A 14,832-nucleotide genomic window follows, 5' to 3' on the forward strand; every position below is an offset into this window, starting at 1 on the left:
ATTTTCAGGAAGCAAGCCTGTGTCATCTGCACATTGCAGGTTGTTAATGAATCTTCCTCCAGTCCTGATACCCTGTTCTTCTTCATAAAGTCCAGCCTCTAAGATTATCGCCACAGCATACATGTGGAACCAGCATGGTGAAAAGATAAAACCCTGACACACACTATTCCTGATTTGAAACCATGCTGTGTTCCCTTGTTCTGTTTGAACAACTGCCTCTCAGCCTATGTACAGGCTCTGCATGAGCACACTTGCGTGTTCTGGAATTCTGGTCTGTCTCAATGTTATCCATAATTTGTTATGATACACACAATTGAATGTCTTTGCATAATAAATAAAACACAGGTAAACATCTCTCTGGTATTCTCTGCTTTTAGCCAATATCCATCTGACATCTGCAATGATATCTCCCGTATCACATCCTCTCCTTTGTTCCACATCCTCTTCTGAATTATCTTCAGCAAAATTTTACTTACTTGTGATATTAATGAAATTGTTCAACGATTTCTGTATTCCATTGAATCACCTTTCTTTGCAATGGGCACAAATATGGATCTCTTCCAGTCAGTTGTCCAGGTAGCTGTCTTCCAAATTTCTTGGCATAGACAAGCAACCACTTTAAGCATTAAATCTGTTAGTTGAAATATCTCAATTGGTATTCCATCAGTTTCTGAAGACTTGTTTTTCACCAGTGATTTCCGTGCAGCCTGGACTTCTTCCTTCAATAGAAATGGTTGTCATCATATGCTACCTCCTGAAATGGTTGAGCATCGATCTTTTTTTTTTTTTTTTTGGTGTAGTAACTCTGTGTATTCCTTCCATCTTCTTTTGATACTTCTTGTATTGTTCAATATTTTGCCCATAGAATTCTTCAGAACTGCAACTCAAGATTTGAATTCTTTCTTCAGTTCTTTCAGCTTGAAAAATGCCAAGCATGTTCTTCCCTTTTGGTTTTATATTTCCAGGTCTTTGCACATTTCATTATAATACTTTGTCTTCTCGAGCTAACCTTTGAAGTCTTCTGTTCAGCTCTTTTACTTCCACATTTCTTCCATTTGCTTTAGCTACTCTGTGTTCAAGGGCAAGATTCAGAGTCTCTTCTGACATCCATTTTGATCTTTTATTTCTTTTCTGTCTTTTTAATGGCCCTGTGCTTTTGTAATGTATGATGTCTTTGATGTCATCCCAACTTGTCTGGTCTTCAGTCACTGGTGCTTAAAGTCAAAAATGAAAGATGTCACTTTGAGGATCAAGATGCGCCTGATTCAAACTATGGTATTTTCAATGGTCTCATACACATGGGAAATATTGACAAAAAATAAGAAGATTAAAGAAGAATTGATGCATTTGAATTATGGTGTTGGCAAAGAATATTTACAATACCTTGGACTTACAAAAGAACGAACAAATCTGTCTTGGAGGGAGCAGAGCCAGAATGGTCCTTAGAAGCAAGGTATGTGAGAATTTGTCTCAGGTCCATTGAACATGTTATCTCCAGTCCCTGGAGAAGAACATAATGCTTGGTAATGTAGAGAGTCAGCAAAAACTAGGAAGACTGTCAGCAAGATGGATTAACACAGTGGCTATAACAATGGGCTTAAGCATAACAAGGATCATGAGGATGGTACAGGACCAGGCAGTGTTTTGTTCTGTTATACATAGGGTCACTATGAGTCAGAGCTGACTCGCTAGTACCTAACAACAACAACAACAATCAGAATTGAGAATAAGAAAGACATACTCTATCAACACAACCATCTAGGCTTCTTACAGAAGGTCTCAATGGTAGTAGAAAAAGAAGAAAGTTTGCCAAGTCACCTTAAAGGAGAAGAAAGACACTGAGCAAAGTATAAGAGGACACATTAAATACTTATATAGTTGTAGGCCTTAAAAAATTTAATCAATACAAGTTGCTTAGCAAGGAGCCTGGCATCTGGTGAGTGTGAAGTACTATTTAAGACTATCATGATAATTGAATACAGTAACAGAACTTATTTTTAGTAATTCCTTACCTTCTCAAATGCAGCAATGTATGAAATAAACACATATACACTCTTTTCTGTTTAACTGCCACTCCCATGTTTACATGTAAATCAATGGAAAAAGAAACCACAGAATTTCAAATTTCAAATGGAATAATTAGTTTCTTATTAATAGATTTTTACTTCTAAATTTATTTTCCTCTTCCTTTCCTCTCTTTTCAGATAGCGTATTGTGATCTGTCATTCTCTTCCAGTTTATGCCAGAGGATTGGAATAATCCCTCACTGCTCAGTAGCTTCGTTCATCCCCTCTTCCTTTTGTGTTTTGACTCATAGTCTCCATAGTATAAGTAGCAGGTGTCAGGAAAAGAAATAGTGAAAATCGATCATGGAATTTTGGCTCTTCTTTCCTTCTGTTTCTGGCTGGGCCACATCAAACCTGAGTTAGGAAACATGGGCACTGGCTCTTATGAGAATCCTGAGGTTGTATACCAAGTTAAACTCTAGTACACTTCCATTTCTGATGTTAAAATGAGCCTCCTGAAAATACCTGGATCCCTAAAACCAGGTAAGAGTTGATTGACTACAACCTCGATGCATTTTCACATTTTTCTGATGAGCCAATGCTTTAGAAAAAGTCATGAAAGTGCCTATTTCTAGGGTGAACAACTCATTAGGAATCTTATATTTTTCTCTTAATTGTACAAGGCGAACAAACTCTGCCCCCTCAACACAAATATCCAGGCAGCTTGACAGGAGGGTCTGACCTTAAGCATGGGGTCCTGACAACAAGCAACCTTAATAGCATCAATTAATTGGTGTAATATTTGGACTCTGACAGACCCGACTTTCATCCAGTCTCTAGCACTTGCTTTATCAACAAGAATATTTCTAGAACTCTTTGAGAATCTTCCATTACCTCAGTGTATAGTGGGAACCATCACAAAACCTTACAGGAATTTTACAAGGATGAAAAATGAACAGGTAAAACCCTCAAACAAGATGTTCAGCATATGACACCCTCTCAGTATTTCCTGTTGTGTTTTGTTCTGCATGGGCACAACCTGATGGTTCATTACAGAAGTGAGTAATTGGTGCACCAAAATAAAAGAAGTATAAAGAGAGAAAAAACATCCGTAGCAAGATAACTACAAATTTTAGGGAGGAATAGATATGCTAAAACTCTCCTGGGACTCTTCCTCATGTAAAAAAGCATGGGAAAGAAAGAATCCGAGTGAATACGAATGATATCAGTGTTCATTTCTAATGATATAAAACGTATAGAAATTAAAATGAATAAAGTACACCTAGATGTATCCACACAAAGAATGAAAACCCAAAAGAGAAAAGTACCACATCTATAGTAAGGAAAAATTTAAATAAGTTTTAAAATTACATAGATATAAATTTACACTTTTTATTCTGAAACATTTCAAGGATCTGAGCAGTACAGAGAAAAACAATAAATGCCTAGTTTTTCACCACGCTCCACCATCAAATTAAAACCAATGTCACTGTATAATTTCTGTAGAAATTATTGAATGGGAACCTAAACCACCATGTAAATCTTCAGCAAAAACACAATAACATATTATTTAAAAAAATATGTTCCCATGCTTTCATTGTTTTCTTTAATAAAATAATGTGTACTTACTTGAAATACTCCTTTATTTTTCACATTCTCAATATTTTTCCCTCTTTCAGGAAAACTAACATAGAATTTGCATGTGTTAATCTCCTGTGTTTCCAATACATCTATTATGATTCTATCCATAAATAATATTTTAGTTTTGCTTTGATACTTTTATATACAGTAATTGCTTCTTAAAATGATACATTTAATGATTTATCAGTCTTGGTATACTTTGTTTTGGTTCATTAACTCCAGCTACCTTAAGATATTCCATTTTTGTTTACATCACAATTTATCCTTTCTGTAGCTGATGGACATTTTTATTGTGGTACACACACACACACACACAGTTTAAAATGCACCGGAGACCAACGAAATTCAAGACCATGGTTGTCTTTTAGGAAGGGAAGAAGAGAAATGAAAGGAAATATAAAGGATGTGTCTTACTCATGCACATTATTTTGTTACTTTTAAAAAAGAACTTTAATGGCAAAATGTCAGCATCTTTTAATTCTGGAAACATTGATACATGGGTGTTTGCCCTATTACTCTGTGCTCTGCTACATTTAAAATATTTAAGAGAACACTGGTTCACTTGGGATGTAGCTAGTGTAGGCTCCCTGGTTCTCCGTCTACTTTCTGAGTCCTCATATCATGGTAATCAGGTCAAGACCAAAGATCCCCCCTACTAAAGTGTGTCAAGGCCAAGGAACTGAAAGATATGGAGAAGCTGACCATATGCCCCAGCCCCCTGCCAAATAAATAAGAGAATATTTTTGAGAATTCTAAAACATTCATAAAATTTGAGCAAGGACAGTTTTGTTTTGGGGATGAAAAAAAAAATCTCTCCAACTTCAGGGTCAGAGTAGGTGATTAGGAGACTGAGAGCTGCTGAAGTACTTATGCAAAAGTACAAGGAATTATGTCAAGAAGATGATGAACAATTAGGCAGGGACCTCACAGATGATCCCATTTGGCTCCTCTTCTACCTGTACTTAACTCACTGCTGCCCCAAATAGGCTCATAGACAACCACATCTCCCTATTTGCAAAAGATAAACTAGAGGATACCAGATTACCTGGGTGTCGTCACTAAGGAATGACATTCAGTTCTCCCCTGAAGGTTGAAGGATAAAAATGGAAGCTCTGTATTGAGGGAGCACAGAAGACAGGGGAAGGACCAGGTAGGATCCTGTGGAAAGTGATGGCCCCTGGGAAGAGTTCCAGGTGTGCTGCCTACTGACCTGGGCCAGCAGTTGAGTGGGTGGTCACAGGCAGACTATTTATAGTCTCTGTGGCCCTTTGAGGGTTCAATATCCAAAGCTCCTCATTAGTCAAACTTGTTTGCAAATCCTTATGGAGCAAGTCTAAAAGGAGCAAGAGCATCACTTTGGCTGACTCCTTCATTCTGAAAGGCCAGGACTATGCGTTGGTATGCATCACTTCCTCTTCCCTCCACCTCCTTCTTCTCACATCCATCTCAAATACCTCACACACATGGACACACCTGCATTTGTAACTGATGCTAGTCTTGTTCCATTATGTACATTGAAAGTAATCGCTATGCTAACTACAACATCAGGAAGACTGACACCACATTTAGGCTAAAAAATATAGTGTATTTATATAGTGATATGAATTCCTAATAGAAATACAAGAGATAATATATCAAATGTATCCTAAAAATGCAAATACTAACAACTATTTCTGTATATATTGCTCACTGAAGTTTTATCTGGTTTCTACATATTATATTCAGCATTTTCTAAAATACTTTCAGGAATTAATATGGACTGAACATGTAATGGATATTTTATTCCCTTTTTTAAAGTTTTACTACCAACTTTTCCCAATGTCAAAGTAGTAGCTGCAATATACGTATGTTTTCCACGGTGGGTTGAGATTAGCACATTTTCTTATCGATAATGTTGAAGTAGATTACAGATGATCAGATAACCAGTCACTGTCATACAATGTAACTTGGTGGTTGTAAACTAACAGTTGTTTGGGGTGTGTTCCTTAAGACAGCAAACTTATTTTTTTCTGACTGGTATGCTACCATAATTAAGACCAGCAATTCTGATACAGGGATAGATAAAACAGGTCTCTTGGTTTGAAAATAGAGTCCTCTCAAAAAGATCAACACATAAATGGAGAGTTAATGTATGAAGTGGTGTTACAGAAAATGGATCCATTATTTAATAAAAAGAAAGAGCTCACTAGAAATACCATAAACATATACTTCCCAAAAGAGCTCTCAATCTCATAATAAATATTAGCATGTGAAAGATCTCTCAATCTCGTAATAAATATCATTATGTAACAATAGTTTTTTGAATAGTTATGGTGAAAGAATACAACCCTGGTGCACACCTTTCCTGACTTTAAACCAATCAGTATCCCCTTGTTCTGTTCGAACAACTGCCTCTTGATCTATGTAAAGATTCCTCATCAGGATTATTAAGTGTTCTGGGATTCCCATTCTTTGCAATGTTATCCATAGTTTGTTATGATCCACACAATCGAATGCCTTTGCATAGTCCATAAAACACAGGTAAACATCCTTCTGGTATTCTCTGCTTTCAGCCAGGATCCATCTGACATCAGCAATGATATCCCTGGTTCCACGTCCTCTTCTGAAACTGGCCTGAATTTCTGGCAGTTCCCTGTGCATATACTACTGCAACCATTTTTGAATGATCTTCAGCAAAATTTTGCTTGTGTTTGATACTAATGATATTGTTCTATAATTTCCACATTTGTTGGATCATCTTTCTTGGCAATAGGCATAAATATAGATCTCTTCCAGTCAGAATGGGGCATCAGGATTGGAGGAAGACTCATTAACAACCTGCGTTATGCAGATGACACAATCTTGCTTGCTGAAAGTGAAGAGGACTTGAAGCACTTACTAATGAAGATCAAAGACCACAGCCTTCAGTATGGATTGAACCTCAACAGAAAGAAAACAAAAATCCTCACAACTGGACCAATGAGTAACATCACGATAAACAGAGAAAAGATTGACGTTGCCAAGGATTTCATTTTACCTGGATCCACAATCAACACCCATGGAAGCAGCAGTCAAGAAATCAAAAGACGCATTGCATTGGGCAAATCTGCCACAAAGGACCTCTTTAAAGTGTTGAAGAGCAAAGATGTCACCTTGAAGACTAAGGTGTGCCTGACCCAAGCCATAGTATTTTCAATCACATCATATGCATGTGAAAGCTGGACAATGAATAAGGAAGACGGAAGAAGAATTGATGCCTTTGAATTGCATTGGCGAAGAATATTGAATACCCGGTGGACTGCCAAAAGAATGAATAAATCTGTCTTAGAAGAAGAACAGCCAAAATGCTCCTTAGAGGCAAGGATGGCGAGACTGTGTCTTATATACTTTGGACATGTTGTCAGGACGGATCAGTCCCTGGAGAAGGACATCATGCTTGGCAGAGTACACAGTCAGAGGAAATGAAGAAGACCCTCAACGAGGTGGATTGACACAGTGGCTGCAACAATGAGCTCAAGCATAACAATGATTATAAGGATGGCTCAGAACCGGACAGTATTTCGTTCTGTTATGCATAGGGTCGCTATGAGTTGGAATCAACTCAATGGAAACCCAGCAACAACAACAATAAACTTAGATTTAAGCAAAAGGAATCCCTACCCTGGCCCTACTCTAGAAGCTCTGCATATTTCATAAAGATTCAAAAAAATAGATTTATTAAAGAATACATGAGCCTTGAGCACTTCCAACACTTATAATCTTGTATGACTCATAACCTTGAACTTCCACTCTTGAGATTTACAATACCATGCAGGGCCCCAGCAAGAATATTTCATCATTTTTAGCCTAAATCATTGAGACAAAGGTGAGTACATCCAAATTCCATGAAGCTCTATGGGTTGTGATGCTGATGACATCAGTGAGAGATTAAGCTCCAGAAAGCAGGTAGAATTTGAATGGAGGAAGTACTTCATCAGAGAAAACACAAATTAGCTAATTTATCAAATCCTTCTCCTCAGATAGCATTAATGTTTAGTTTTTATGAAGTTTCTTTTCTCAGTATTGTGTAGTCTCTTCATGTTCCAAAAGGTATTGCAGTGTTAATCACAGCAAACTCAATACTTGCAACTGTTACACATTTTGCAATTCATTTTTAAATTTATATTTCAACATAAAATATATATATTAAATTATATTTATATTACAATTTATATTACTTTTAAATCTGTACCTATGCAGGATGTAATATATATGAAACATGATACTATGTTTACATTAAGAATCTATACAGTGCTTTAAAAAAGGTGTATGATAAAAGTAAAAGTGTTTATAATTTTTTTCTGCAATAAAACCATATATAACCTGTTGTAGGGTAAAAACGTCACAAAGTTTAATAAAGCAAAATGAAAATTTTATTCAGCATATATTCAAAAAGGCAAGAGCGGGAGGTGGACAAGCATGCTGCCAGAGCTCATGTCTACCCAGATCCAAGGAAATATTGCAGAATAGGAAAGAAGGGAAAACAAACAAGCATGTTGCTAGACTCATGTCTATCTGAGTCCAAGGAAATATTACAGAATAGGCAAGAATGGGAAAACAGACAAGCATGCTTCTAGAGCTATGTCTGCCAGAGTCCAAGGAACATTACAGAGTCATCAGTATATATTAACATTACAAATGGGCAAAACCATTGAAAAACCTTCATCTTTTCAGAAATTAGCTAGAAAATGTGATCTACAATCATTGGTACAGGTTTCACTAATGACAGTCAGAGGGTCTTCATTGGTCCAACAAATTTTCTATTCACTAAATGCTAACAGAAAAAAAGAAGAGTGGAAAGTCTTTTGTGTTCTGTTTGATTGGTTTATGTGAAAGGATCCCTAAAAGATAATTTCCAAAGTTGTCTTAACTATTGTCTTTATAACTCAGGGCCCAGTTGATGTGTCCTTGTGAGTCCTTGTGTGTCCAGGTCCAGCTGGGTCATATTCTGCATGCTCAAGAAAAGGGAATAATGATTCCAATAGTATTTCCTAAATCGATTCCATTACAATGTTTGCATGTAATATCCACATTTCATAGCTAATTTCTGGGTCGCAATATGGATTTAAAACTTCTTATTGGTAATTTCAAATACTGCTCTCTGAGCAGAAAGTTTCCTCTGAATAGATTCTAATTTTTTAACAACTGTCATGGATTCAATTGTGTCCCACCAAAAATGTGTGTATCAATTTAGACGGGCCATGATTCCTGGTATCATATGATTGTCCACAGTTTTGACATCTGATGTGATTTTCTTATGCGTTGTAAATCCTGCCTCTATGATGTTAATGAGGCAGGATGGGCGGCAGTTGTGTTGATGAGGCAGAACTCAAATCTACAGATCGGATTGTGTCTTGACCATGTTTCTTTTGGAATATAAAACAGAGAAGCAAGCAGAGACACAGGGGGACCTCAAATCACCAAGAAAGCAGTGGCTGGAGCACAGTGCGTCCTTTGGACTCGGGGTTCCTGTGAGGAGAAGCTCCTAGTCCAGGGGAAGACTGGTGAGAAGGTCCTTCCTCCAGAGCCCACAGAGAGAGAAAGACTTCCCCTGGAACTCATGCCCTGAATTTGGACTTCTAGCCTACTTTACTGTGAGAAAATAAATATCTCTTTTTTAAAGTCATCCACTTGTGGTATTTCTCTTATAGCAACACTAAATAACTCAGACAACAACTTCATTAAGGTATAAATCAAAGCCATACAGTTTACTCATTTAAAGTGTACAATTCAATGGTTTTTAGTAAATTCACAGATATGTGTAACCATCGCCTTAGTCAATTTTAGAACATTTTCATCATTTTAAAAAGAAACCCTGTACTCTTTTTACACTTAATTGTGCTCATGAGGAACCTGTATATAGACCAAGAAGCAGTCGTTAGAATAGAACAAGGGGATACTGTGTGGTTTAAGTCAGGAAACGTGTGCGTCAGGGTTGTATACTTTCACCATACCTATTCAATCTGTATGTGGAGCAAATAATCCGAGAAGCTGGACTATATGGAGAAGAATGGGGTATCAGGATTGGAGGAAGACTCGTTAACAACCTGCAATATGCAGATAACACAACCTTGCTTGTTGAAAGTGAAGAGGGCTTGAAGCACTTACTGATGAAGACAGAAGACCACAGCCTTCAGTGTGGATTACACCTCAACATAAAGAAAACAAAAATTCTCACAACTGGACCAGTAAGTCACATCATGATAAATGGGGAAAAGACTGAAGTTGTTAAGAATTTCATTTTACTTGGATTCACAATCAAAACGCACAGAAGCAGCAGTCAAGAAATCAAAAGATGCATTGCATTGGGAAAATCTGCTGCAAAAGACCTTTTCAAGTGTTGAAAAGCAAATATGTCACCTTGAAGACTAAAGTGTGCCTGACCCAAACCCTGGTGTTTTCAATCGCCTCATATGCATGTGAAAGCTGGATGATGAATAAGGAAGGCCAGAGCAGAATGGATGCCTTTGAATTGTGATGTCGGTGAAGAATATTGAATATTCCATGGAGTGCCAAAGAACAAACAAATCTGTCTTGGGAGAAGTACAACCAGAATGCTCCTTAGAAGCAAGAATAGTGAGACTAGGTCTCACACACTTTGGACATGTTATCAGGAGGGATCAGTGCCTGAAGAAGGACATCATGCTTGGTAAAGGAGAGGGTCAGTGAAAAAGAGGAGGACCCTCAATGAGATGGATTGACACAGTGGCTGCAACAATTGGCTAAAGCATAACCATTGTCAGGATGGCACAGGACCAGGCAGTGTTTCGTTCTGTTGTGCACAGGGTCGCTATGAGTTGGAATCAACTCAATGGCACCTAACAACAACAACAATCATCTCATTCCGCTCCCACTCCCAGCCCTGAGGAAACTCTATAGATTCCCCAGTTCTGGACATTTCATTTAAATAGAATCATATAATATACGGTCTCTAGTGACTGACTCGTCTCACTTGGTAAAAAAAAAAAAAAAAAATTTCTTTTTTTTTTAGTGACTGACTCTTCTCACTTCATGTAATATTTACAGGGTTCACCCATGTTGTAGCAGATAGCATTCCTTCATTCATTCTTATGGCCAAATAACATTCCATTGTACAGATATGTCACATTTTTTTATCCATTTGTTACTTCGTAGCTATTTGAGATGCTGCTGTAAACATTTGTTTACAATTTTTGCATGGATATATGTTTTCTTTTTTTAGATATATACCTAGGAATGAAATTACAGGGTCATATGGTAACTAAGTTTAATAATTTGAGGGACTACCAGAATATTTTCCAAAAGGGCTGTACCATTTTAAGACTGGGGATCCAGAGGCCCCTGAGGTCAGCTCTAACCTTGTAGTAACCCAAGCTGCAAATAGACAAGGGACAAACAACAACAGACAAAACACATCCTGGAACAATGAGTCAAAGCAACCTAATGATAGAGCTCACAGATTTCCTCAAAGCTGTCTTTTTTTCAAAAGCAGCCAGATGGAACCAACCTTAGGGACATGCGCAGAACATCCACCTCTGACTGCTATGTGATCTTCCACCAGGGGCAACAGAGAGCTACAGCTGAATCTGGGGAACCGAACTGGGGGAGCAGCACTCCATAATAAATAAAAAAAAAATTTTTTCTTTTTTTGTGAACCCCAGAAGTCCGGGGGACTGGAGCCATCTTGAAGCCATCTTAGAAAACTGCTGCAGTTGTACCTTAATTAACATATCCCCTCCCAAATGGGCCACTTCTGGGAAAACCCCGCCTATGCTCATGAATAAACATAAATCCCTTCCCCACTCAAAAACCTTTAAAAACTTATGCAAGTTCTTAGTTCAGGGAGATGGCAGTATGCGTTGCCTAGGCCCTCCTCATCTCCGCTTGCAAGCCTCTTTTAATAAAGCTTTGCTTGTATGGAAAATTCTCCATGCCTCACCTGTTCATTCTTGATCCGTGAAAGGCAAGAACCTCCTTTTAATTAATTAAAGTAATTAATTAAAGGTGAAGAGGCACTGGCAACAATTTCACGTTCTCATTAGGAATACAAAAAATTTTAATTTCTCCACATTTCACCAACACATGCTTTTTAATTTTTTTTAATTAGGAGCTATCCTAGTGGGAATGAAGTGGTATCTCACTGAAGTTTTGATTTGCATTTCCCTGATGACTAATAATGTTGAGTATATTTTTTCCTGTGCATTTCTTCTTTGTAGAAATGTCTATTCAAGTCTTTTATTCTCTTTTTAATTGGTTTTTTGTTTATTTTGGAATAAAACTATATGAAATATATTTGATTTACAAATATTTTCTCTAATTCTATGGGTTTTCACTTCTTTAATGCGATCCTTTTTTTTGGAACACAAAATTTTCAAATTCAATTTATCTATTTTTTTCCTTGGTTGCATGTGCTTTTGGTCTACATTTAAGAATCTTTTGCCAAATCCAAGGTCAAGATTTGTCCCTATGTTTTCTAAGCATTTCACAGTTTTAGTTCTTACATTCAGGCCCTTGATTCACTTTGAGTTTTTTTTTTAATCTCATTTGAGGTAATTGTCCTATTTTATCCTTTTGCATGTGGCTATCCATTTGTCCTAGCACCATTTATCAAAAAGACTATTCTTTCCCCATTGGATGATCTTGGCACCTTTGCTGAGATGAGCTCTACATATATGAGTGTGTGTATATATATATATATATATATATATATGCATATTATATATATATGGGTTAATTTCTAAACTTTCAATTCTAATCTATTGATCTATATGTCTGTTCTTGCGCTAGTACCACATTATCTTGATTACTGTTGCTTTGTAGTAAGTTTGAAATCAAGAAGTGTGAGTTCTCCTACTTTGTCCTTCTTTTTCAAGATTGTTTTGGTTATTCTGTGTCCCTAGCAATTCCATACAAATTTTAGAATCAGTTCGTCAATTTGTGTAAATAAATAATCTGGAATTCTTATGTTGTTATTGTTGTTAGGTGCCGTCGAGTCGCTTCCGACTCATAGCGACCCTATGCACAACAGAACGAAACACTGCCCGGTTCTGCGCCATCCTTACGATCATTGTTACGCTTGAGCTCATTGTTGCAGCCACTGTGTCAATCCACCTCGTTGAGGGTCTTCCTCTTTTCAGCCGAACCTGTTCTCTGCCAAGCAAGATATCCTTTTCCAGAAACTGATCCCTCCTGACAACATGTCCAAAGTATATAAGATGCAGTCTCGCCATCCTTGCCTCTAAGGAGCACACTGGCCACACTTCTTCCAAGACAGATTTGTTCCTTCTTTGGGCAGTGCATGTTATATTCAATATTCTGCGTCGACACCACAATTCAAAGGCGTCAACTCTTCTTCAGTCTTCCTTATTCATTGTTCAGCTTTCACATGCATTTGATGTGATTGAAAATACCATGACTTGGGTCAGGCACACCTTAGCCTTCAAGGTGACATCTTTGCTCTTCAACATTTTGAAGAGGTCCGTTGCAGCAGATTTGCCCGATGCAACACGTCTTTTGATTTCTTGACTGCTGCTTCCATGGGTGTTGATTGTGGATCCAAGTAAAATGAAATCGTTGGCAACTTCAATCTTTTCTCCATTTATCATGATGTTGCTCATTGGTCCAGTTGTGAGGATTTTTGTTTTCTTTATGTTGAGACGTAATCCATACTGAAGGCTGTGGTCTTTGATCTTCTGTTAGTAAGTGCTTCAAGCCCTCTTCACTTTCAGCAAGCAAGGTTGTGTCATCTGCATAACGCAGGTTGTTAATGAGTCTTCCTCCAATCCTGATGCCCCATTCTTCTTTATATAGTCCAGCTTCTCAGATTATTTCCTCAACATACAGATTAAATAGGTATGGTGAAAGAATACAACCCTGGTGCACACCTTTCCTGACTTTAAACCAATCAGTATCCCCTTGTTCTGTCCCAACAACTGCCTCTTGATCTATGTAAAGGTTCCTCATGAGCACAATTAAGTGTTCTGGAATTCCCACTCTTCACAGCATTATCCATAGTTTGTTATGATCCACACAATCGAATGCCTTTGCATAGTCAATAAAACACAGGTAAACATCCTTCTGGTATTCTCTGCTTTCAGCCAGGATCCATCTGACATCAGCAATGATATCCCTGGTTCCACGTCCTCTTCTGAAACCGGCCTGAATTTCTGGCAGTTTCCTGTCGATATATTGCTGCAGCCGTTTTTGAATGATCTTCAGGAAAATTTTGCTTGCGTGTGATATTAATGATATTGTTCTATAATTTTCACATTCGGTTTGATCACCTTTCTTGGGAATAGGCATAAATATGGATCTCTTCCAGTCAGTTGGCTGGGAAGCTGTCTTCCATATTTCTTGGCATAGATGAGTGAGCACCTCCAGCGCTGCATCTGTTTGTTGAAACATCTAAATTGATATTCCATCAATTCCTGAAGCTTTGTTTTTTGCCAATGCCTTCAGAGCAGCCTGGACTTCTTCTCTCAGTACCATCTGTTCCTAATCATATGCTACCTCTTCAAATGGTTGAATATCGACTAATTCTTTTTGGTATAATGACTCTGTGTATTCCTTCCATCTTCTTTTGATGCTTCCTGCATCTTTTAATATTTTCACCATGGAATCCTTCACTATTGCAACTTGAGGCTTGAATTTTTTCTTCAGTTCTTTCAGCTTGATAAACACCCAGCATGTTCTTCCCTTTTGGTTTTCTACCTCCAGCTCTTTGCACATGTCATTATAATACTTTACTTTGTCTTCTCCAGAGGCCCTTTGAAATCTTCTTTTCAGTTCTTTTACTTCATCAATTCTTCCTTTTGCTTTCACTGCTCGACGCTCAAGAGCAAGTTTCAGAGTCTCCTCTGACATCCACCTTGGTCTTTTCTTTCTTTCCTGTCTTTTCAGTGACCTCTTGCTTTCTTCATGGGTGATATCCTTGACGTCATTCCACAACTCATCTGGTCTTCAGTCACTAGTGTTCAATGTGTGAAACCTATTCTTGAGATGGTCTCTAAATTCAGGTGGGATACACTCAAGGTCATATTTTGGCTCTCATGGACTTGCTCTGATTTTCTTCAGTTTCAGCTTGAACTTGCATATGAGCAATTGATGGTCTGTTCCACAGTCGGCCCCTGGCCTTGTTCTGACTGATGATATTGCTCTTTTCCATCATCTCTTTCCACAGATGTCGTCA

This window comes from Elephas maximus, chromosome 3 (genome assembly GCF_024166365.1).
Source record: "Elephas maximus indicus isolate mEleMax1 chromosome 3, mEleMax1 primary haplotype, whole genome shotgun sequence".
NCBI classification, from domain to species: Eukaryota; Metazoa; Chordata; class Mammalia; order Proboscidea; family Elephantidae; genus Elephas; species Elephas maximus.